The sequence below is a fragment of the Saccopteryx bilineata genome, chromosome X (genome assembly GCF_036850765.1).
Source record: "Saccopteryx bilineata isolate mSacBil1 chromosome X, mSacBil1_pri_phased_curated, whole genome shotgun sequence".
In the NCBI taxonomy this organism is placed as follows: domain Eukaryota; kingdom Metazoa; phylum Chordata; class Mammalia; order Chiroptera; family Emballonuridae; genus Saccopteryx; species Saccopteryx bilineata.
The window spans coordinates 82938197-82962013 of record NC_089502.1 but is presented as its reverse complement, the minus strand read 5'-3'; positions in this window follow the sequence as shown (position 1 = coordinate 82962013).

The window sequence follows — 23817 nt, the reverse complement described above, 5'->3', positions numbered from 1 at the left end:
TCCTTAGTGATCCATAAGACTTTTTTAATATAATTAATAATAACACATTGGTTGTGATATATGTATTTTAATTTTGTAGTTCTTATGTTTCTTTTCAAGTTGAAGAAGTTCCCATCTATTTACATTTATCGATTAATTATTTTTATTAATGGGTGTTAGGTATTTTAAATTTTTTGTATCACTTGATATGATCATATGATTTTAACCCACTTATATGATGGGTTATAATAATTTATTTTTAAAATTATTGTATTAATTGTGGTGAAATTGGTTAATAAAATTATAAAGGTTTTAGGTGTGCACTTATATAATACACCATACATATATATATATTGCATTGTGTGTTTACTACCCCAAGTCAGGTCTCCCTTCATCATTATCTATCCCTTCTTTACTCTCTTCCACCTTTCCCTACCCACATTCTATCCTGTAATCTCCATTGTTTTCTATGTCTATTAGTTTTTTGTTTCTTTGCTTAATCTCTTCACCTTTTTCAGCCAACTCCCCAATTCCCATTTCCTCTGACAGCTGTCAGTCTGTTTTTTGTATCTTTGTGTCTTCTGATATTTTTTTTCTACAGAGACAGAGAGAGAGTCAGAGAGAGGGATAGACAGGGACAGACAGACAGGAACAGAGAGACAAGAAGCATGAATTATTAGTTTTTTGTTGTGCGTTGCGACATCTTAGTTGTTCATTGATTGCTTTCGCATATGTGCCTTGACCATGGGCCTTCAACAGACTGAGTAACCCCTTGCTCAAGCCAGTGACCTTGGGTCCAAGCTGGTGAGCTTTTGCTCAAACCAGATGATCCCATGCTCAAGCTGGCAACCTCGGGGTCTTGAAACTGGGTCTTCTGCATCCCAATCTGATGCTCTATCCACTGCGCCACCACCTGGTCAGGTTGTCTTCTGGTATTTTATTTGTTAGTTTATTTTGTTAATTAAATCACACAGATGAGTGAAATCATATGGTACTTACCTTCTTCTGCTGGCTTATTTCACTTAGCATAATAATCTCTATGTCCATCCATGCTGTCACAAAGGTAAGATGTCCTTATTTTTAAAGTTAAGTAGTATTCCATTCCAGCAATTCCATTTCTGGGAATACATCCAAAGAAATTCAAAACATTAATTCAAAAGAACATATGCACCACTGTTTATTGCAGTGTTATTTACAATAGCCAAGATTTGTAAGCAGACCAAGTACCCATCAGTAGATGATTTTTAAACCTTGAACCAGCCTTAACTAAGTGGAATAAATCTCACTTTGTCATGCCCTAATTCTTAATATGCATTGTTGAAATCAGTTAATATATTTTTTAATATTTTTGCATCTATGTTCATATGAGATATTGGTTAGTATATCTTCTGTTTTATAATACTTCAGTCTAGTTTTAATATTAGGATAATTCTGACCTCATAACATGAGTTAAGAAATGTTATTTCTGCTTGTGTTTTCTAAAAGAGATTGTAGAAAACTGATGCTGTTTTTTTCTCACAGATCTGGTAGAATTCACCAGTAAAATACTCTGGGACTGGCATTTATAGTTGGTGAATATTATTAATCATTGATTAAAATTCTTTAATATATATATATATACACACATTTATTCAGATTACCTTTTTCTCTTGTATAAGTTTTGTAATTTGTGTCCATCGAGGAATTGTTCAATTTTATCTCAGTTATAATATTTCTGGACATAGAATTGTTTCTAATATTTCTTTATTAAGTTTTGCTCACTGAGCGCTCAATAATAAACTCTCTTTTATTTATTTATTTTTTCTATGTGAGAGGAGAGGAGATAGAGAGACTCCAGTATATGTCCTGACCGGAATCCGTCTAGCAACCCCCATCTGGAGCCAATACTCTGCCCATCCGAGGCTACTAGCACCTGAGCTCTTTTTAGCACCTGAGGTAAGGGCTCCATGGAGCCTTCCTCAGCACCCAGTTAATGTGCTTGAAACAATTGAGCCATGGCTGCAAAAGGAGAAGACAAAGAGAAAAAGAAAAGAAGGAAGGAGTGAGGTGGAGAAGCAGATGGGTGCTTCTCCTGTGTGTCTTGACCAGAAATCAAACCCAGGACATCCACACACCTGGCAGATGTTCTACCACTTTGCCAGCCAGCCAAGGCCTCTTTCATTTCTAATATTGGTTATTTGTGACTTCCTTCTTCTTTTTTTGGTTATCCTGGCTATAGGTTTATTGATATTATAGATCACTTTAAAGAACCACACTTTTTGTGCATTTTTGTTTATTACATTTCTGCTGTACAATTGTATTAATTTCTGTCCTACTTTTTATAATTTATTTTATCCTTCCTGCTTTGGACCTTAATTGTTTATAATTTCTTTAATTTCTTTTTTTTCTTTTTCTTTTTGTTACAGAGACAGAGAGGAACAGACAGGGACACACAGATAGGAAAGGAGAGAGATGAGAAGCATCAGTTATTTGTGCCACCTTAGTTGTTCATTGATTGCTTTCTCATATATGCCTTGACCAGGGGGCTACAGCAGAATGAGTGAAACCTTGCTCAAGGCAGCAACCTTGGGAACAAACCAGTGACTTGGACTTCAATCCAGTGACCTTTGGGCTCAAGACAGCGACCATGGTGTTATGTCTATGATCCCATCCCATACTCAAGCCAGCAACATTGCACTCAAACTGGTGAGCCCACGGTCAAACTGGATGAGCCCACACTGAAGTCAGTGACCTTGGGGTTTCAAACCTGGCTCCTCTGCATCCCATCCAATTCTCTACCAACTTCACCATTGCCTGGTCAGGCTAAAATTATATTTTTATGGACAAATAATCTTTGACAAAGGAGCCAAAAACACACAATGGAGCCTGACCAGATGGTGGCACAGTGGATAGAGAATTGGACCAGGAGGAAGAGACAGTGACTGTCTCTGAGAGTTCCCATCTCCTTCTATCAGATGAAAACTTCACCTCTTTTCACTACCAGGTGCTATGTGGGCACACCTTTTATGTTCTGGTGCTCTAGGCTGAGGCGTCCTAACTGGGGCTTAGGAACCCTACTTCTCTGGACAAACCTCCCTATAGCCGAGAGTCCTTTTGAATCCTCAACCACTGCTCACTTCAGGTGGTGGGGGCAACCCTTTTCATGTTTCTACTCTTTTTACCCATCTCAATGTGACTTCTTGGTTGTGTATTCCCCTTCATTTAGTCCAACATTGGTTTTTCAAAATGATTATTCTTAAAATTATTTTTAAACCAATTCGTTCCTAGGAGGTGGCAATTGGAATGTACAGCTATTTCATTGCCTTCTTGGAATCTCTAGTGCTGTGATGCTTTATCCCAGAGGTCCTGCCAGGTACTCAGCAAGGTCCAGGCTCAAAGTCAGCACAAGGGGGAAGCACCCAAGACTCAAGCAACAGTGAACTGCAAGTGAGCATGCTGCCCTCAGTACTGATTTAAAAACAATTTAATGACTTTTAAATTAATTTTAGAGAGAGGAAGGAAGAGAGAGAGGGACCAGAACATTGATCTGTCTTTCTCATTGATCAGTATGTGTCCTGACCAAAGATAAAACTGGTTGTACTCCTTTTGAAGTTAGCCATTCTATTTCTACATGTTCAGTGATTTCATTAGCTTTTCTAATGTGATCGTGGTGGTGTTCTGTTGTTTTGTTTCATGGTAATGTGTTTTACCCTTCTATTTTTTATAGATACATTTTATTTTATTTTATTATAAGTTTTTTAGTTTATTGTGTTAACATGGATTCAAGTGTCCCACTCAATATAACACACTATCTCCCCGACAATGTGCCCCCCTTTACACCCCCTTTGCCTGTCTCTGGAATTTGTCATTCTTTTATCTGCATTTATGTGTAATGTATATATAATTTTACTAATCCCTTAACCTTCTCTTATCTTGTCCCATCTTCTTTCCCTATGACAGCTTTCCTTCTGCTCCTCATGACCATGCCTCTGCCTTATTCCATTTCTGAGTACACCATGTTCATTAGATTCCATATAGAAGTGCAATCATATAATATTTGTCTTTCTGTGCCTGCCTTATTTCATTTAGCATAATAATTTCCAAGCTCATCTATGATGTTGCAGAAGGTAAGATTTTCTTCCTTTTTATGGCTGTTCAGTATTCATTTCTGTATATGTACCACAGCTTTTTTTTTTTAATTCACTCTTCCACGGATGGACACTTAAGCTGTTTCCAGATCTTGGCTATTGTAAGCAGTGCTGCAATAAACATGAAGGTGCATATCTACTTCTGAATTTAGTGTTTTGGGAATCTTGGGATATATTCCTAACAGTGAGAAAGCTGGGTCAAAAGACAGGACCATTTTTAATTTATTGAGAAACATTGTTTTCCATGGTGGTTGCATAAATCTGCATCCCTATCAGCAGTGCAGAAGGGTTTCCTTTTCTCTACACCCTGTCCAGCACTTGTGTGTTGATTTGTTAATGAGAGTCATTCTTATAGTTGTGAGATAGTATCTAATTTGGTTTTAATTTGCATTTCTCTGATGATTAGTGACTTTGAACATTTTTTTAATACTTCTCTTAGGAAAAGTGCCTATTCAATACCTTTACCCATTAATAATTGCATTGTTTACTTTGTGGTTGGTGAGCCTTAGAAATTCTTTATAAATTTTTGTTATTAACCCCTTTTCAGATATATTAAATAATGTTCTCCCATTGTGTGGGTTGTCTTTTTATTATGTTAATGGTGTTTTTTTCTGTGCAAAAGCTTTCTAGTTTGATATAAATGCATTTGTTTATTTTCTCCTTCATTTCACTTGCCCGCAGAGATATGTCAAAAAAAAAATATGTCTACAAGATGTCAAAAAGTTTATTGCCCATGTTTTATTCCAAGATTTTTATGGTTTTGTGCATTACATTTAAGTATTTTATTTTAATTTGTTTTTGTGAATGCTGTAAGTTGTTGGTCTAGTTTCATTTTTTTGCCTGTACCTGTTCAATTTTTTCCAACACCATTTATTAAAGAGACTATCTTTATTCTGTTGTATTATCTTGCATCCTTTGTCAAGTTGCAATTGACCAAAGAGGTGTGGGTTTATTTCTAGGTTCTTTGTTCTCTTCCACTGCTCTGTATGTTTGTTCTTATGCCAATGCCAAGCTGCTTTGATTACAATAGCTTTGTAGTATAACTTTACACCAGTACGATACCTTATATTTTGTTCATCATTATTAAGATTGCTGAGGCTATTCAGTGGTTTTTTTGTTTGTTTGTTTCATATAAATTTTTGGAATATTTATTCTAGATCTATAAAGTGTGCCATTAACATTTTACTAGGAATTGCATTGAATATATAGATTGCTTTGGGTAATATAGACATTTTAATAATATTAATTATTTCTATCCATGAACATGGTATATGCTTCCACTTAATTGTCAAAGATTATTTGTCCATAAAAATATAATTTTAGCCTGACCAGGCAATGGTGAAGTTGGTAGAGAATTGGATGGGATGCAGAGGAGCCAGGTTTGAAACCCCAAGGTCACTGACTTCAGTGTGGGCTCATCCAGTTTGACCGTGGGCTCACCAGTTTGAGTGCAATGTTGCTGGCTTGAGTATGGGATGGGATCATAGACATAACACCATGGTCGCTGTCTTGAGCCCAAAGGTCACTGGATTGAAGTCCAAGTCACTGGTTTGTTCCCAAGGTTGCTGCCTTGAGCAAGGTTTCACTCATTCTGCTGTAGCCCCCTGGTCAAGGCATATATGAGAAAGCAATCAATGAACAACTAAGGTGGCACAAATAACTGATGCTTCTCATCTCTCTCCTTTCCTATCTGTGTGTCCCTGTCTGTTCCTCTCTGTCTCTGTAACAAAAAGAAAAAGAAAAAAAAGAAATTAAAGAAATTATAAACAATTAAGGTCCAAAGCAGGAAGGATAAAATAAATTATAAAAAGTAGGACAGAAATTAATACAATTGTACAGCAGAAATGTAATAAACAAAAATGCACAAAAAGTGTGGTTCTTTAAAGTGATCTATAATATCAATAAACCTATAGCCAGGATAACCAAAAAAAGAAGAAGGAAGTCACAAATAACCAATATTAGAAATGAAAGAGGCCTTGGCTGGCTGGCAAAGTGGTAGAACATCTGCCAGGTGTGTGGATGTCCTGGGTTTGATTTCTGGTCAAGACACACAGGAGAAGCACCCATCTGCTTCTCCACCTCACTCCTTCCTTCTTTTCTTTTTCTCTTTGTCTTCTCCTTTTGCAGCCATGGCTCAATTGTTTCAAGCACATTAACTGGGTGCTGAGGAAGGCTCCATGGAGCCCTTACCTCAGGTGCTAAAAAGAGCTCAGGTGCTAGTAGCCTCGGATGGGCAGAGTATTGGCTCCAGATGGGGGTTGCTAGACGGATTCCGGTCAGGACATATACTGGAGTCTCTCTATCTCCTCTCCTCTCACATAGAAAAAATAAATAAATAAAAGAGAGTTTATTATTGAGCGCTCAGTGAGCAAAACTTAATAAAGAAATATTAGAAACAATTCTATGTCCAGAAATATTATAACTGAGATAAAATTGAACAATTCCTCGATGGACACAAATTACAAAACTTATACAAGAGAAAAAGGTAATCTGAATAAATGTGTGTATATATATATATATTAAAGAATTTTAATCAATGATTAATAATATTCACCAACTATAAATGCCAGTCCCAGAGTATTTTACTGGTGAATTCTACCAGATCTGTGAGAAAAAAACAGCATCAGTTTTCTACAATCTCTTTTAGAAAACACAAGCAGAAATAACATTTCTTAACTCATGTTATGAGGTCAGAATTATCCTAATATTAAAACTAGACTGAAGTATTATAAAACAGAAGATATACTAACCAATATCTCATATGAACATAGATGCAAAAATATTAAAAAATATATTAACTGATTTCAACAATGCATATTAAGAATTAGGGCATGACAAAGTGAGATTTATTCCACTTAGTTAAGGCTGGTTCAAGGTTTAAAAATCATCTACTGATGGGTACTTGGTCTGCTTACAAATCTTGGCTATTGTAAATAACACTGCAATAAACAGTGGTGCATATGTTCTTTTGAATTAATGTTTTGAATTTCTTTGGATGTATTCCCAGAAATGGAATTGCTGGAATGGAATACTACTTAACTTTAAAAATAAGGACATCTTACCTTTGTGACAGCATGGATGGACATAGAGATTATTATGCTAAGTGAAATAAGCCAGCAGAAGAAGGTAAGTACCATATGATTTCACTCATCTGTGTGATTTAATTAACAAAATAAACTAACAAATAAAATACCAGAAGACAACCTGACCAGGTGGTGGCGCAGTGGATAGAGCATCAGATTGGGATGCAGAAGACCCAGTTTCAAGACCCCGAGGTTGCCAGCTTGAGCATGGGATCATCTGGTTTGAGCAAAAGCTCACCAGCTTGGACCCAAGGTCACTGGCTTGAGCAAGGGGTTACTCAGTCTGTTGAAACAATACAGATTTATTTTTTCAATGTCTTAAAATTTTCTGAGTCAAGCATTTGCTTCCTTGGTTAAACTTTTTCCCAGGTAATTTTTTGTTTGCAATAGTGAAGGAGATTCTTAATCTCTATTTATCACAGTTTACTGTTAGTGTATAAAAATATCATTTATTTCTGAATATTAATTTTATACCTTGCACATTGCCAAATTCATTTATCAAGTCTAGAATTTTTTTTATTGAAAGTTTAGCAGTTTATGTGTATAGTATTATGTCATCAGCAAATAATGATGTATATTTTTTTTCTTCTTTTTCAATTTGAATGCTTTTTATTTCTTCTTCTTGTCTGATTGCTGTGGCTAGGACTTCTTATATAATGTTGAATTATAGTGGTAAAAGAAGACACTCTTGTCTGTTCCTTATCTGAAAGAGATTGCTTTTCATTTTTTTTCCATTAAATATAATGTTGGCTGTTGGTTTGTCATATATAACCTTTAATATGTTGACATATGTTTCTTGTATTCCCATGTTGCTCAGAGTTTTGATCATAACTGGGTGCTGAATTTTATCAAATGCTTTTTGTTCATTTATTAATACAAGCATGTGTTTTTTATTTTTCATTTTGTTTATGTGATGAATCATATTTATAGATTTGTGAATATTGTACTAGCCTTGCCTCCCCAGAGTAAATCTCACTTGATCAAGATGTTTGATCTTAGTATATTGCTGAATCTGGTTTGCTAATATTTTGTTGAGGATTTTAGTATGTATGTTCATCAGAGGTATTGGCTTATGGTTTTTTTATTTGTAGTATCTTTACCTGTTTTTGAAATGAGGATAATGCTGCCTCACAAACTGAGCCTGGAAGTCTTTCCTCCTCTTGAATTTTTTGAAATAACTTGAGAAGAATAGGTCTTAGTACTTCTTTGACTATTTAGTAAAATTTGCCTGTGAAGCCATCTGCTCCAGGAGTTTTGTTTGCTGGGAGTTTTTTTTTTGTTTGTTTTTGTTTTTGTTTTTGTTTTTGTTTTTTTAACAGTGTCAGTTTCATTTGTTTTAATCAGCCTGTTTAGGATATCTGATTCGTCCAAATTGAGTTTTAGAAAGTTTTGTGTTTCTAAGAATTTATTCATTTCACCTAGGTTGTCCATTTTTTTTGGCATATAGATCTTCATGATATTTTCTTACAATCCTTTGTATTTCTGAGGGGTCAGTTGTTACTTCTCCATTTTTATTTCTAATTTTATATATGTGTTCTCTCTCTTTATTATTAATTTTTTTGATGAGTCCAGTTAAAGATTTATCAATCTTGTATACCTTTTCAAAAAATCAGCTCTTGATTTCACTGTTCTTTTGTATTGTTTTGTTTTAGTTTCTATGCTATTTATTTTTACTCTGACCTTTATTGTTCCCCTTCTACTTCTTCTATGCTTACTTTCTTGTGTTTTATTTGTTTGTTTTCTTGTTTTTTATTTATTTATTTATTTTAGTTTTCTTAGGTGCAGGGTAAGGTTGTTTATTTTACCTTTTTTTTTTTAAGGTATGCCTGTAATGCTATAAACTTCCATCTCAGGACTGCTTTTGCTGTGTTACTTCGATTTTGGTTTGTTTTATATTCATTTCAAATTGTTTCAAGAAAACTTTGATTTCTTCCTTGATCTTGTTGTTAACCCATTCATTATTTAATAACATGCTATTTAACCTCCAAGTGTTTGAATGTTTTTCAGTTTTACTATTGTAGTTGATTTCACTTCCATGCCATTTTGATCAGAGATGCTTGATATACGTCTAATCTTAAATTTATTGAGACTTGCTTTGTGTTCTAAAATGTGGCCTATCCTGGAAAATTTACTATGAGAATTTGAAAAGAATGTCTATTCTACTGTATATTTGGGGTGAAATGTCCTGAAGATATCATTTAAATGCAGATGATCTAGTGTGTCATTTAAAGCCATTAATTTTTTTTCTTAATATTCTGTCTGTGAATGGATCTATCCATTGATGTTAGTGAGGTAATAAATGCCTTATTATTATAATATTGTTGTTGATCTTTCCTTTTATGTCTATCAACATTTGCTTTATATATTTATATGTTCTTATATTAAGTGCCTAGTATTTACAATGGTTACACCCTCCTGTTGGATTGATCCTTTTATCATTACATATTGACCATCTTTGCCTCTCATTATAGACTTTGTTTTAAAGGCTATCTAGTCAGATATAAGTATTGCTTCCCTAGCTTTTTTTTCATTTCCATTTGTATGAAATACTTTTTCTAGCCCTTCAATTTCAATTTATGTATATCTTTTGTTCTGAGGTGGGGTTCTTGTAGACAGCATATATAACAGTCCTGTGTTTTTATCCATGCAGCTATTCTATGTCTTTTGACTGGATCATTTTATTAATTTATTAATTAATTTATTTTTTATCTGGGCAGTTTTTGTATTTCTTCTTTAATTTTATTTATTTTTTATTTTTTTGTATTTTTCTGAAGCTGGAAACGGGGCTAGACAGTCAGACAGACTCCCGCATGTGCCCGACAGGGATCCACCCGGCACGCCCACCAGGAGCGATGCTCTGCCCACCAGGGGGCGATGCTCTGTCCCTCTGGGGCGTCGCTCTGTCACGACCAGAGCCACTCTAGCACCTGGGGCAGAGGCCAAGGAGCCATCCCCAGCGCCCGGGCCATCTTTGCTCCAATGGAGCCTCGGCTGCGGGAGGGGAAGAGAGAGACAGAGAGGAAGGAGGGGGGGTGGAGAAGCAGATGGGTGCTTCTCCTGTGTGCCCTGGCTGGGAATAGAACCCGGGACTTCTGCACGCCAGACCGACGCACTACCACTGAGCCAACCGGCCAGGGCCTCTTCTTTAATTTTAAATGACAGTCTTTCTGGATAAAGTAGTTTGTGTTAAATTTTATTGTTTGATATTACTTTAAATATTTTTTGCCATCCCTTCTGGCCTGAGGTCTTTCTGTTGAAAAATCAGTTGTTATCCTTATCAGGGCTCTCTGTTGGTAATTAACTGCTTTTTTTTTTTTTTTTTTGCAACTTCTTGTAGTTTTTCTTTGTCTCTTAACTTTGGCATTTTCATTATGATGTGTCTTGGTGTAGACTTCCTCGAGTTCATCTTTAATTGGACTCAGGGCTTCTTGAAGATGTGTAACTTTTTCTTTTATTAGTTTTAGGAACTTTTCAGCTATATTTTCTTCAAACAAGGTTTTTATCCCTTCTTTGCTCTCTTCTCTTTTAGAAACCCGTATGATGCAGATGTTGTTTCTCTTTATGTTGTTGCAGAGGTCTCTTAGAGTTTCCTCAGTCTTTTCGAGCCTTTTTATTTTGTTGCTCTGCTTCTATGCTTATGTTTATCCTGTCCTCTAAATTGCTGATTTGATCATTTGCTTCATCCAGACTGTTGTTGATTTTTTTAGTGCAATCTTTATTTCTGATATTGTATTTTTCATTCCTGACTTGTTCTTTTTATTATTTCAGTGTCATTTTGGATGCTTGCTATTTCTTTGTTTAATTTCTCATTATGATTATCCATTTTTGCTCTAAGTTCCTTGAGCATCCTAACAGTTATTATTTTAAATTCTGCAACTGTAAGTTTGGTTACTTTCATTTTATTTATTTATTTTCGTTGGGATGTCTCATGATTCATTTGAGTCATATTTTTTGACTGCCCATTTTGTCTGTGCATTTGGTAGCTCTGCTCTTGCTTTGGAATTTGTTGTGGTGTCTTTATGAGAAAGATAGACTCAGTGGTATAGATTTCTAGGCCACCTAAGTTTCTTGCTCTAGGAATTCTTCTTGATGGTTATATTGAGCCTCCTATTGTGTTTCAGTTTCAGTATTGAATGCAGTTGGTCCTTTTTTGGGTGCTGTTATTCTTTCAGGCTGGCTGTCTCTAAAGGTCAACCTTGATTATATATAGTAGACAGTGTGCAGTGTCTGTTCTGTTGGGTGTATATATTCTCCTCAGTGTCTAGTGCTGTTGGACTACTCCTTTGGGTGTGCTGCTTATGTAGTTACCTAAGTCTAATGTTGGTGCTCTCTGCTACCCACTATTGGTTATGTTGATTCTGCATCTTATTGGTTGATGGCAGCTATTGTTTGTAACCTGCTGTGGGCAACCTGTATTGAGCTACTGCTCTGTTTGCTGTTTGTATCTTCATTTCTTGTACCTGCATAGTGTGGAAGGGGCCAATCTATGTATCGTGATTGCTTCCTCCTGCTTAGTGATGACAGCATCTCTATAAAAGCCCCAAGCTCTTTAAGATTTACCTCCACTTTTCAGCTGTTCCACCTTCTCTTGGAGTTGTGTGGTATTCCCATGAAGTCTCTTCTAGAAAGACTGTAGTGTGGACTCAGACTTCTCTCATCTCTCCAACCCCTCTATAGGTTGTAAGTTTGGTGGGTTAAGGCAGTTGAGGTTGGGAATGCAACATTAGTGGGGCTTCTTTCAGGGTTCTCTTGGTCAGGAGCTCAATATGGAAAAATTGGCCCCTAATCCAGAGCTTATTCTCTCAGACACTGATGGATATTCCAGTTCTATTTTTCCTTAGAGAGGTGAGAAGAAGGTTTAGATTGGGTGGAGCTGTCTGACCCCTCCACAGTAGTTCTTCCTGATGGTGAGCCCTTGGTCTCAGGGAGGAAGACCAACAGAGTCCTCCCCTAGAGTTGACTCTGTCATGCCAGAACGAGGCTAAACTCCTTCACTGAACCCAATAATAGGCTCATGGGGACCCACACTTTGAATGTCCATTCTCCAAGACTGTTTCCTGTCCCCTTGTGGAACCTAGCCCTGTGGGGCAGGATATCTAGAACCTGGGTTGCCTGACTATGAAGCTCTGCCCTATCCAGTGCACACAAGCTGTGGTGCCTTTGCAGATCACAGAAAGTGGAGCTTATCTCAGCTAAGCCCAGTATCTGATGATCTTTCACTTAGGACTCACCTCCAGCAAGGGTTGTTAGATCTTGAACCAGCACTCTCTGCAGCTGGCCACTAGATGTGTTTCCGCTAACTCTCCCTGGAAGGAACCCAGTGCAGATCAGTGTGGCACTCTGCCTTTTCCTGGCCTTTAGCAGCCTTCTTGGAGTTACAAACAATCCAGGGTTTGTGGCTGCTTTATTTGGACCCAGGTGCACATGGAAATACCAAGCTTCAAACCTAGGCTGGCTTTTACCCACACTGGACCTGGGGGAAGTTTAGCAATAAGCCAAGGTTCCCTGAGATGCCTCCTGAAGATTCTGTCTGCAGGATGCTTGTTGGGCTCAGCCATTGAAAAATACTTCTGGTGTTATCTAGAGTGTATGGAAATTCAAAGATTAGGAAGGGTGGTGTGTGTGGCTCCTGTCTCTCAGCCTCAGGTGTCAGTCTGTCCAGACTATTTTCAAAGACCTCAGTAGGTTGTGCCCACAAGGATTCTGGTGAGTGTGGCCTCTGAGACCCAGAGATGTGATCTACACATTGTCTTGACAGTTTCTACTGAGTCCCTAGGGAGGTAGAAGCAGCAGTCATAGTCTTGGGAGACTGTGGGGAAAGTTCCGGCCTCAATGTTAGAAAGTTGAATCACTGATGCAACCCCTGCTGCTTGGGTTACTTCTCAAAATGACCTAGTCACCATAGGGTGGGGTAGGAGAGATTTCCAAGGATAAGGCTGTTACTGTTCCCCAGGTTGATGCTGCACAGGGGGAACTGCTCTGCCTTAGAAAGATTGTGACTGTGTGAACCTCAGCACAGGGGTTCCTGTAGCTGTCCCCCACTGTCTCTCCTTGAGACACCAACTTTACACTCTGCTCACAAAGCTCTAGCCTTCCAGCCTTACTTCCACTGGAGCTCCTGATAAATGACTGTGAATGAGATTTACTGACCTGACCCTTTTAGATGGAGCCTGCAAATCCAAGAACTTCCATCTTTCTTGCAGACAGAAATCTCAGCTGTTTTCACTGCAAATGCTATGTGGGTGCCTCTTCTAGGCTCTGAGGCTTTAGGCTGGCATGCAGTTACTGGAGCTTAGAAACTGCACAGCTCAAGGTGAAGCTCCTTGCAGAAAAAGTTCCCCCAGAAAGTCTGTTTCTGCTCCTGAAAGTGGGGCAGCCCTTTCTGCATCTCTGATCTTCCTAACAGTCTTGTGACTTCTTCTGTGATCCTTGGTTATAGGATCCTGTCATTTTAGTTTGATTGGGGAGCCAAAAGATAGAAATTTGACTTCAGTGATAGTAGCTTCTCAGCTGTAATGCATAGGAGATATATAAGTGTTAGGATATGGTTTATTTGCTTACTATTTGCTCTCTTAATGGCTCCCTGGACTTTACATTGAAATGTAGCAAAAGGTTAACCTTTGCAGGAATGTCAGGAAAAGCTTACATTGGGGAACAACCTGACAATTAGGGGAATTTAAATCACAATAGTTCTTTATAAAAGTCTAGGCACAGGATTTACTGCAAAAAGTTAAAGTGTGTAAATTAATTAGAAACATAGTTCACTAATCTTTAATATTTGCTTTGTACTGTATCTTAAGAAACAGGTAGTATTTCACAAATAATTCCCAGAGGCAGATAGTCTCAGAGGCATGAGGTCCTGGCTATTTGTGGAAGGCAACTCACCCCAGCTGTCTTGAAAATTTACCAAGGACACCTGATAGGACTATGCAGACAGAGCCTGTATTACATCACAAGAACTTGTAGAGGAGAAGTTTCTGCAGCTTAACCCCTACCTCTTGCATATTGTTACATAAAAAACTGGATGGACTTTTCCTTTTTTTTTCCTTTTGCTATAGCAATTTGAAGACACTCCGTCTTCATTTCTCTTTATTGGTATTAAGGTTGGTGAGTAACCCCAAATTTAACTTTGTTTTCCATTTATAAGTCCAAAGTTGGTTTTTCAAGATGATTATTCTTAAATTAAGTTGTAATCCAATTTGGTCTTGGAAGGTGGCAGTTGAAACTTCTACCTTCTCTGTCACCATTTTGGAATCGTTACCCTTCTTTTTAATATATAGTTTTACATTGGAAAATTTCAAAGTTAATTAGTATCTTTTTCTTTCTTTTTCTAAAAATACACAGACCATAGAAATATTTAAATATAATTACTCTTCTTGGCCTCCTCTCATTTACATCTTTTATATGTTGTCTAGAAATTTTTATACTTTTTGTTCCAGCTTTTGAAGAAGTGCATTTTTAAGCCCTTCCTGTTCTGTGAGCTCATAGCTTGGTAGTGAGTCTTTAATGAAAATATGGTAAGGCAGATTAAACTTCATGGCAATTGATGGGAATTTGTTATATGTTCAAGATCCCAGCCCATAGCTTTTACCTAAAGGGGACCAAGGCATTAATCAAAACCATTGAATGGTTACACACTATATTTCAGCAAAGTACAATATAACAGGTTTCTAGAATTTCCAAAGATTTTTTTCTGACAAAAATTTGAAATATTTCATAAATTTCTAAATTTGTAATAAAGAATGTACTTGGTCATCTTTAAATTAAAGACTTATTTGAGATCCAAGGCAGAGTGCATTTATTTAACTTAGGGTAAAAATAAGAAAGATAAAACATTGTTCCAAATTAAAATTAAATTGAATTTCAAAGATTTTGATGTTCTTTTGACCTACAAATAAAATCATATTTATTGGTTCTGTTGACTGAAATTGTACACTGGGTGTGATTTTGTATTGAGATGTGCATACTGTTTGAACTTTCATGTAGAACTCCTTTCTATTCTGAGCTCTACCATGTGATACCATTTTGACCTTAAGCCCAGTATTTAAACTCCTCATGCTTAGTTTCTTTTGTATGTCAAAAAAGTGACAATACTTGCCTTGGGTACTACTACATAAAATTGCTGTGAGAGTCAAAAACAGTACTTAAGGATAATGTTTCCTGGCTTATAAAATATTATGCAAATGTAAAGTATTATTAAGAAACAAGAAAATACTGAAAAACTGCCTATGACTTAGGTCCTGATTCACATGAGTCATCTTATCAAGGAGGCAAGAATTATTATAAAATCTGGAAATTTTGATGATTTTCTATGTCTTCCAAACATAACCTATTTGAAGTAAAATAGTGATAAAAACTGAAAAATAAAAATAAATCAAAGAGGCTGTCTTTTTTTTTATTGCTTAATAATTAATGTTTGACATAAAAAGCCAGGGAGGAGACTTATTTTATAAAGATTGATAACATATTTTTTTAATAATTTTATCTTTTTAATGGGGCGACATCAATAAATCAGGATACATATATTCAAAGATAACATGTTCAGGTTATCTTGTAATTCAATTATATTGCATACCCATCACCCAAAGTCAGATTGTCCTCTGTCACCTTCTATCTAGTTTTCTTTGTGCCCCTCCCCTCCCCCTTTCCCTCTCCCTCTCCCCCCTCCCCCCGTAACCACCACACTCTTATCAATGTCTCTTAGTCTCACTTTTATGTCCCACCTACGTATGGATTAATGCAGTTCCTGTTTTTTTCTGATTTATTTATTTCACTTCATATAATGTTATCAAGATCCCACCATTTTGCTGTAAATGATCCGATGTCATCATTTCTTTTTTTTTTTTTTTTTTTGTATTTTTCTGAAGCCGGAAACGGGAGAGACAATCAGACAGACTCCCGCATGCGCCCGACCGGGATCCACCCGGCACGCCCACCAGGGGCGACGCTCTGCCCACCAGGGGGCGATGCTCTGCCCCTCCAGGGCGTCACTCTGCCGTGACCAGAGCCACTCTAGCGCCTGGGGCAGAGGCCAAGGAGCCATCCCCAGCGCCCAGACCATCTTTGCTCCAATGGAGCCTTGGCTGCGGGAGGGGAAGAAAGAGACAGAGAGGAAGGAGGGGAGGGAGTGGAGAAGCAAATGGGCGCTTCTCCTATGTGCCCTGGCCGGGAATCGAACCCGGGTCCCCCGTAGGCCGGGCCGACGCTCTACCGCTGAGCCAACCGGCCAGGGCCCATATTATTAACATATTATTGACTGTAACTCATATGCTGTACTTTACATCACTGTAATTATTTTGTAACTGTGTATTTGTACATCTCAATCCCTTCATATTTTTATCAAGCCCTCTAACACTTCTCTTCTTTGGTAACCATTAGTCTTTTATTTCTATTTATTTGTTTCTACTTTATTTATATTGCTCTTTAGATTTTACATATAAGTGGAATAATACAGTATCTGTATTTTTCTGTCTGACTTATTTTACTTAGTATATTATCCTAAGTTCATCCATGCTGCATGAGACTTATTCTTTTATTTTAACTTTAACTATTTTTTTTAACTTTTAAATACAGTTGACATAAAATACAATGTTATGTTAGTTTTAGGTGTACAATCCAATCATTAGACATTATATAACTTATTAAGTGATCATTCTGATTATTATTGTACCCATCTGACACCATCTATAGTTATTATAATGTTATTGACTTATTCCCTATGCTGTACTTTACATTCCTTTGACTATTCTGTAACTACCAATCTGTACTTCTTAATCCCTTCACCTTTTTTTACTTCCCCCAACCCCTCTTCCACCTGTCAACTGTGAAAATATTTTTATCTATGGGTTTATTTCTGTTATGCTTGTTTATTTTTTAAGATTTAATTGTTGATACATATGCATTTATTTCTATTATATCATTCATATTTTCTATCTTCTTTTTTCCTCAAATAAAACTCTTTAACATTTCATGTAATACTGGTTTGGTAGTGATGCATTCTTTTAGCTCTTTCTTATCTGGGAAGATTTTTATATGGCCATCAGTTCTAAATGATATCCTTTCTGGCAAGAGCGATCTTTATTGTAGGTCTTGCTTTTCATCATTTTGAATATTTCTTAGTAATTCCTTCTGGATTGCAAATTTTCTGTTGAGAAATCAGCTGAAAGTCTTATGGCAACTCCCTTATAGGTAACAAATTTCTTTTGTCTGGTTGCTTTTAAGATTCTTTCTTTGTCTTTAACCTCTGACATTTTAATTATGATGTGTTTTAGTGTGGGCCTTTTTGAGTTCATCTCATTTGGGACTCTATGCTTTCTGGACTTGTATGTCTATTTTCTTTAGCAAGTTAGGAAAGTTTTCTGTCACTTTTTTAAAAATAGGCTTTCAATTCCTTGTTCTTTCTCTTCTCCTTCCAGCACCTCCATGATACAAATGTTGGAATGCTTAGTTGTCCCAGAGTTTTCTTATACCATCTTCATTTTGGAAAAAAAAAACCTTCTTTGTTTTTTGATTAGGTGTTTTTTGTTTTCTTACTAAATCTTGGATTTGATTTTCTGCTTTTTCTAATATTGTTGAGTCCTTTTAGTGTGGTCTCTCTTTTAGTTAATATATTATTTACTTCTGACTGGTTCTCTTTTATGTTTTCTAGTTCTGCTTTTATGTTTTGTATATCTTTATTGAAGTTCTCTGTCTTCCCTTAAGTTTATTGAGCATCCTTATAACCAGTGTTTTGAACTTGCATCTAGTAGATTGCTTGTCTCCATTTTGTTTAATTCATTTTCTGAGGTTTTATTCTGTTCTTTTGAGACATGTGTTTCTTTTTTCTTTGACATTCTTCTTGTTTTTGATTCTATGTATTACATAGAACTGTTATATCTCATAGAATTGGTAGAGTAGCCTTATGTAGTAGGTATTTTGTAGGGTCCAGTGGCATAGCCTACATAATCACTCAAGCTGGGTACTCAAAGTGCACTCCCAGTGTGTGCTGTGTACACCATCTTGTTGTAGTTGAGACTTGATTGCTCTAGGCACATACGTGAGAGAGGTTTCTCCCCCTAGGCAGATCAACTGCAAGGACTGCCTGCAACTACCATGGAGGTCGGCTGTGAAAGGGCCCAGCCCACCAAGCAGGACTTACCTCAGTGGGGCGCTAGTGCTCACTTAGTCTATCCCCTGAGTGTGTTCTTGCTGAGGTGTTTGAGTGTTGCTTTGACATGATCTGAAGATGTCCATTGGATTTTCTGGCTTTGGGGCTACCCAGGAGGTACAAGCCAAAGTCAGCCACCACCTGTGTTCTGCCTGGGGCCACCCAGCATGAGCTATAAAAAAATCTGCAGATGGCTGTTTCTTATATTGTGCTCAGATGTGCTAAGGGGAGGCTTAGCTGAAAACCAAGGCTGGCTGCCTTTAATGCCAGGCCTAGGGCCACTTAGCTAAATGTATGGGGCACACTAAGGACCAATGCTGCTTGTTTGAGGGGATTTACGAAAGTCTGAAGCATGTGCCAAGGCAGGCTCTTCAGAAAGGCCACTTTAAACAGTTTGAGTGGGCCAGCAAGTTGGGCAAGATAGGGTATCAGAGAATCACCAGGGCAGTGTAAACAGTGTGAGCCAGGTCGATATAGACTCAGATATCATGCCTGCCAACCAACTCTGTGGGAGGAGGCTTCAAAAAAAAAAACAATGGTCTCTGTCAGCACTTCTGTGTCAGAGAAAGCTTCTCCTTAGCTTGTGTCTTGATGCCATCTCAGCTACAATCTTCACTGGTTTTACAGCCAGAAGTTATGGGGACTTCTCTTTCTGGCACTGAAACTGTGCTGGAAGGCCTGTTGTGGGTCTAGGACCCCTGGCTTTCTCAGGGGGTACCTCTAAATCAGGATATCCTACCAATTTTTATCTGCTGAATATGGATGAGAAACCATCCTTTTCCATGTCTTTGCTTCTCCTTCTAGTCTCAATGTTTTTTTTTTTCTTTATATCATTAGTTGTAAGATTTCTGTTTAGATAGATTTCAGGAGGTTCTGAATTATGGCTGTTTTCTAGCTTAGATGTAATTTTGATGTGGTTGTGGGAGGATGTGACTACCATGTTTACTTGTGCTGCCATTTTTTTTTTAATAAATTTTTATTAATGGTAATGGGATGACATTAATAAATCAGGGTACATATATTCAAAGAAAACATGTCTAGGTTATTCTGTCATCAAATTATGTTGCAAACCCCTCGCCCAAAGTCAGATTGTCCTCCGTCACACTCTATCTAGTTCTCTGTGCCCCTCCCCCTCCCCCTAACTCCCCCTCCCTCCCTCCCATGTCCTCCCTCCCCCCCCACCCTTGGTAACCACCACACTCTTGTCCATGTCTCTTAGTCTCATTTTTATGTTCCACCAATGTATGGAATCATGTAGTTCTTGTTTTTTTCTGATTTGCTTATTTCACTCCTTATAATGTTATCAAGATCCCACCATTTTGCTGTAAATGATCTGATATCATCATTTCTTATGGCTGAGTAGTATTCCATAGTGTATATGTGCCACATCTTCTTTATCCAGTCTTCTATTGAAGGGCTTTTTGGTTGTTTCCATGTCTTGGCCACTGTGAACAGTGCTGCAATGAACATGGGGCTACATGTGTCTTCACGTATCAATGTTTCTGAGGTTTTGGGGTATATACCCAGTAGAGGGATTGCTGGGTCATAAGGTGGTTCTATTTGCAGTTTTTTGAGGAACCACCATACTTTCCTCCATAATGGTTGTACTACTTTACAGTCCCACCAACAGTGAATGAGGGTTCCTTTTTCTCCACAGCCTCTCCAACATTTGCTATTACCCGTCTTGTTGATAATAGCTAATCTAACAGGGGTGAGGTGGTATCTCATTGTAGTTTTGATTTGCATTTCTCTAATAACTAATGAAGCTGAGCATCTTTTCATATATCTGTTGGCCATTTGTATCTCTTCCTGGGAGAAGTGTCTGTTCATGTCCTCTTCCCATTTTTTTATTGGATTGCTTGTTTGTTTGTTGTTGAGTTTTATGAGTTCTTTGTAAATTTTGGGTATTAGGCCCTTATCTGAGCTGTCGTTTGAAAATATCAGTTCCCATATAGTTGGCTGTCTGTTTATTTTGATATCAGTTTCTCTTGCTGAGCAAAAACTTTTAATTCTGATGTAGTCCCATTCATTTATCTTTGCCTTCACTTCTCTTGCCATTGGAGTCAAGTTCATAAAATGTTCTTTAAATCCCAGGTCCATGATTTTAGTACCTATGTCTTCTTCTATGTACTTTATTGTTTCAGGTCTTATATTTAGGTCTTTGATCCATTTTGAATTAATTTTAGTACACGGGGACAGGCTGTAGTCGAGTTTCATTCTTTTGCATGTGGCTTTCCAGTTTTCCCAACACCATTTGTTGAAGAGGCTTTCTTTTCTCCATTGTGTGTTGTTGGCCCCTTTATCAAAGATTATTTGACCATATATATGTGGTTTTATTTCTGGGCTTTCTATTCTGTTCCATTGGTCTGAGTGTCTATTTTTCTGCCAATACCATGCTGTTTTAATTATCGTGGCCCTATAACATAGTTTAAAGTCAGGTATTGTAATGCCCCCAGCTTCATTCTTTTTCCTTAGGATTGTTTTGGCTATTCGGGGTTTTTTATAGTTCCATATAAATCTGATGATTTTTTGTTCCATTTCTTTAAAAAATCTCATAGGGATTTTGATGGGAATTGCATTAAATTTGTATATTGCTTTGGGTAATATGGCCATTTTGATTATATTTATTCTTCCTATCCAAGAACAAGGAATATTTTTCCATCTCATTGTATCTTTTTTGATTTCCCTTAACAATGCTTTGTAATTTTCATTATATAGGTCCTTTACGTTCTTTGTTATGTTTATTCCTAGGTATTTTATTTTTTTTGTTGCAATCGTGAAGGGGATTATTTTTTTTAGTTCGTTTTCTAATATTTCATTGTTGGCATATAGAAAGGCTATGGACTTTTGTATGTTAATTTTGTATCCTGCGACCTTACTGTATTGGTTTATTGTTTCTAATAATCTTTTTGTGGAGTCCTTCGGGTTTTCGATGTATAGGATCATATCATCAGCAAAAAGTGATAGTTTTACTTCTTCTTTTCCGATATGGATGCCTTTTATTTTTTGTCTTGTCTGATTGCTCTGGCCAGAACTTCTAGCACCACGTTGAATAAGAGTGGAGAGAGTGGACAACCCTGTCTTGTTCCTGATTTAAGGTAGAAAGTCCTCAGTTTTATGCCGTTTAATAGGATGTTGGCTGATGGTTTATCATATATGGCCTTTATCATGTTGAGATATTTTCCTTCTATACCCATTTTGTTGAGAGTCTTAAACATAAAATTGTGTTGTATTTTATCAAAAGCCTTTTCTGCATCTATTGATAAGATCATGTGGTTTTTGTTCTTTGTTTTGTTGATATGGTGTATTACGTTAACCGTTTTGCGTATGTTGAACCATCCTTGAGATTCTGGGATGAATCCCACTTGATCATGATGTATTATTTTTTTAATATGTTGTTGTATTCGGTTTGCCAGTATTTTGTTTAGTATTTTAGCATCTGTATTCATTAGAGATATTGGTCTGTAGTTTTCTTTCTTTGTGCCATCCTTGCCAGGTTTTGGTATGAGGGTTATGTTGGCCTCATAAAATGTGTTTGGAAGTATTGCTTCTTCTTCAATTTTTTGGAAGACTTTGAGTAGAATAGGAACCAAGTCTTCTTTGAATGTTTGATAGAATTCACTAGTATAACCGTCTGGGCCTGGACTTTTATTTTTGGGGAGATTTTTAATAGTTTTTTCTATTTCCTCCCTGCTGATTGGTCTGTTTAGGCTTTCTGCTTCTTCATGACTCAGTCTAGGAAGGTTGTATTGTTCTAGGAATTTATCCATTTCTTCTAGGTTGTTGTATTTGGTGGCATATAATTTTTCATAGTATTCTACAATAATTCTTTGTATTTCTATGATGTCTGTGGTGATCTCTCCTCTTTCATTTTGGATTTTATTTATTTGAGTCTGTGCCTTTTTTCCTTGGTGAGTCTTGCCAAGGGTTTGTCAATTTTGTTGATCTTTTCAAAGAACCAGCTCCTTGTTTTATTGATTTTTTCTATAGTTTTTCTGTTCTCTATTTCATTTATTTCTGCTCTGATTTTTATTATCTCCTTTCTTCGGCTGGTTTTGGGTTGTCTTTGTTCTTCTTTTTCTAGTTCCTTAAGGTGTGAAGTTAAGTGGTTTACTTCGGCTCTCTCTTGTTTGTTCATATAGGCCTGAAGTGATATGAACTTTCCTCTTATTACTGCTTTTGCTGCATCCCAGAGATTCTGATATGTCGTATTTTCATTTTCATTTGTCTGTATATATCTTTTGATTTCTGTGCTTATTTCTTCTTTGACCCATTCATTTTTTAGAAGTATGTTGTTTAGTTTCCACATTTTTGTGGGTTTTTCCCCCTCTTTTTTGCAGTTGAATTCTAGTTTCAGGGCTTTATGATCAGAAAATATGCTTGGAACAATTTCAATTTTTCTAAATTTGCTGATATTGTCTTTGTGGCCCAACATATGGTCAATTCTTGAGAATGTTCCATGTACACTAGAGAAAAATGTATACTCTGTCGCTTTGGGATGAAGTGTCCTGTAGATGTCTATCATATCCAGGTGTTCTAGTATTTCGTTTAAGGCCACTATATCTTTATTGATTCTCTGTTTGGATGACCGATCTAGAGCCGTCAGCGGTGTATTGAGGTCTCCAAGTATGATTGTATTTTTGTTAGTTTTTGTTTTAAGGTCAATAAGTAGCTGTCTTATATATTTTGGTGCTGCTTGTATTGGTGCATATATATTAAGGATTGTTATGTCTTCTTGATTCAACTTCCCCTTAATCATTATGAAATGACCATTTTTGTCTCTGAGTACTTTTTCTGTCTTGTAGTCAGCATTATTAGATATGAGTATTGCTACGCCTGCTTTTTTTTGGGTGTTGTTTGCTTGGAGTATTGTTTTCCAGCCTTTCACTTTGAATTTGTTTTTATCCTTGTTGCTTAGATGTGTTTCTTGTAGGCAGCATATAGTTGGATTTTCTTTTTTAATCCATTCTGCTACTCTGTGTCTTTTTATTGGTAAGTTTAATCCATTTACATTTAGTGTAATTATTGACACTTGTGGGTTCCCTACTGCCATTTTATAAATTGCTTTCTGTTAGTTTTGTATCTAGTTTGATTCTTCTCTTTTGTTTTCCTATCATTTGTTTTTGTTTGTTTGTGTTCCATACTTCTTTCCTCTGTTGCTACCTTTTTTAAGTCAAGTGTTTTTGTGGTGGTTTTTTTAAGGGTGGTTACCATTAAGTAATGAAAAGGGTACCTACCATATTCATTGTAGTACCCTATCTTATAAGTATTTCTGCACTTCATCATCCTTTGCTACTGTTAATCTCCATCCTCTCCCCCCTTTTTTTCCTTTGTTGTCACAGTTTAAGTTTGGTTTTATTGTGTTCTTGGTGGAGCTGTTACTTGTGGTGTTGTTTTCTTTTGTTCTTTGAATCTGGTTGGAAAACCCCCCTTAGTATTTCCTGGAGTGGGGGCTTTCTGTTGATAAATTCTCTCATCTTTT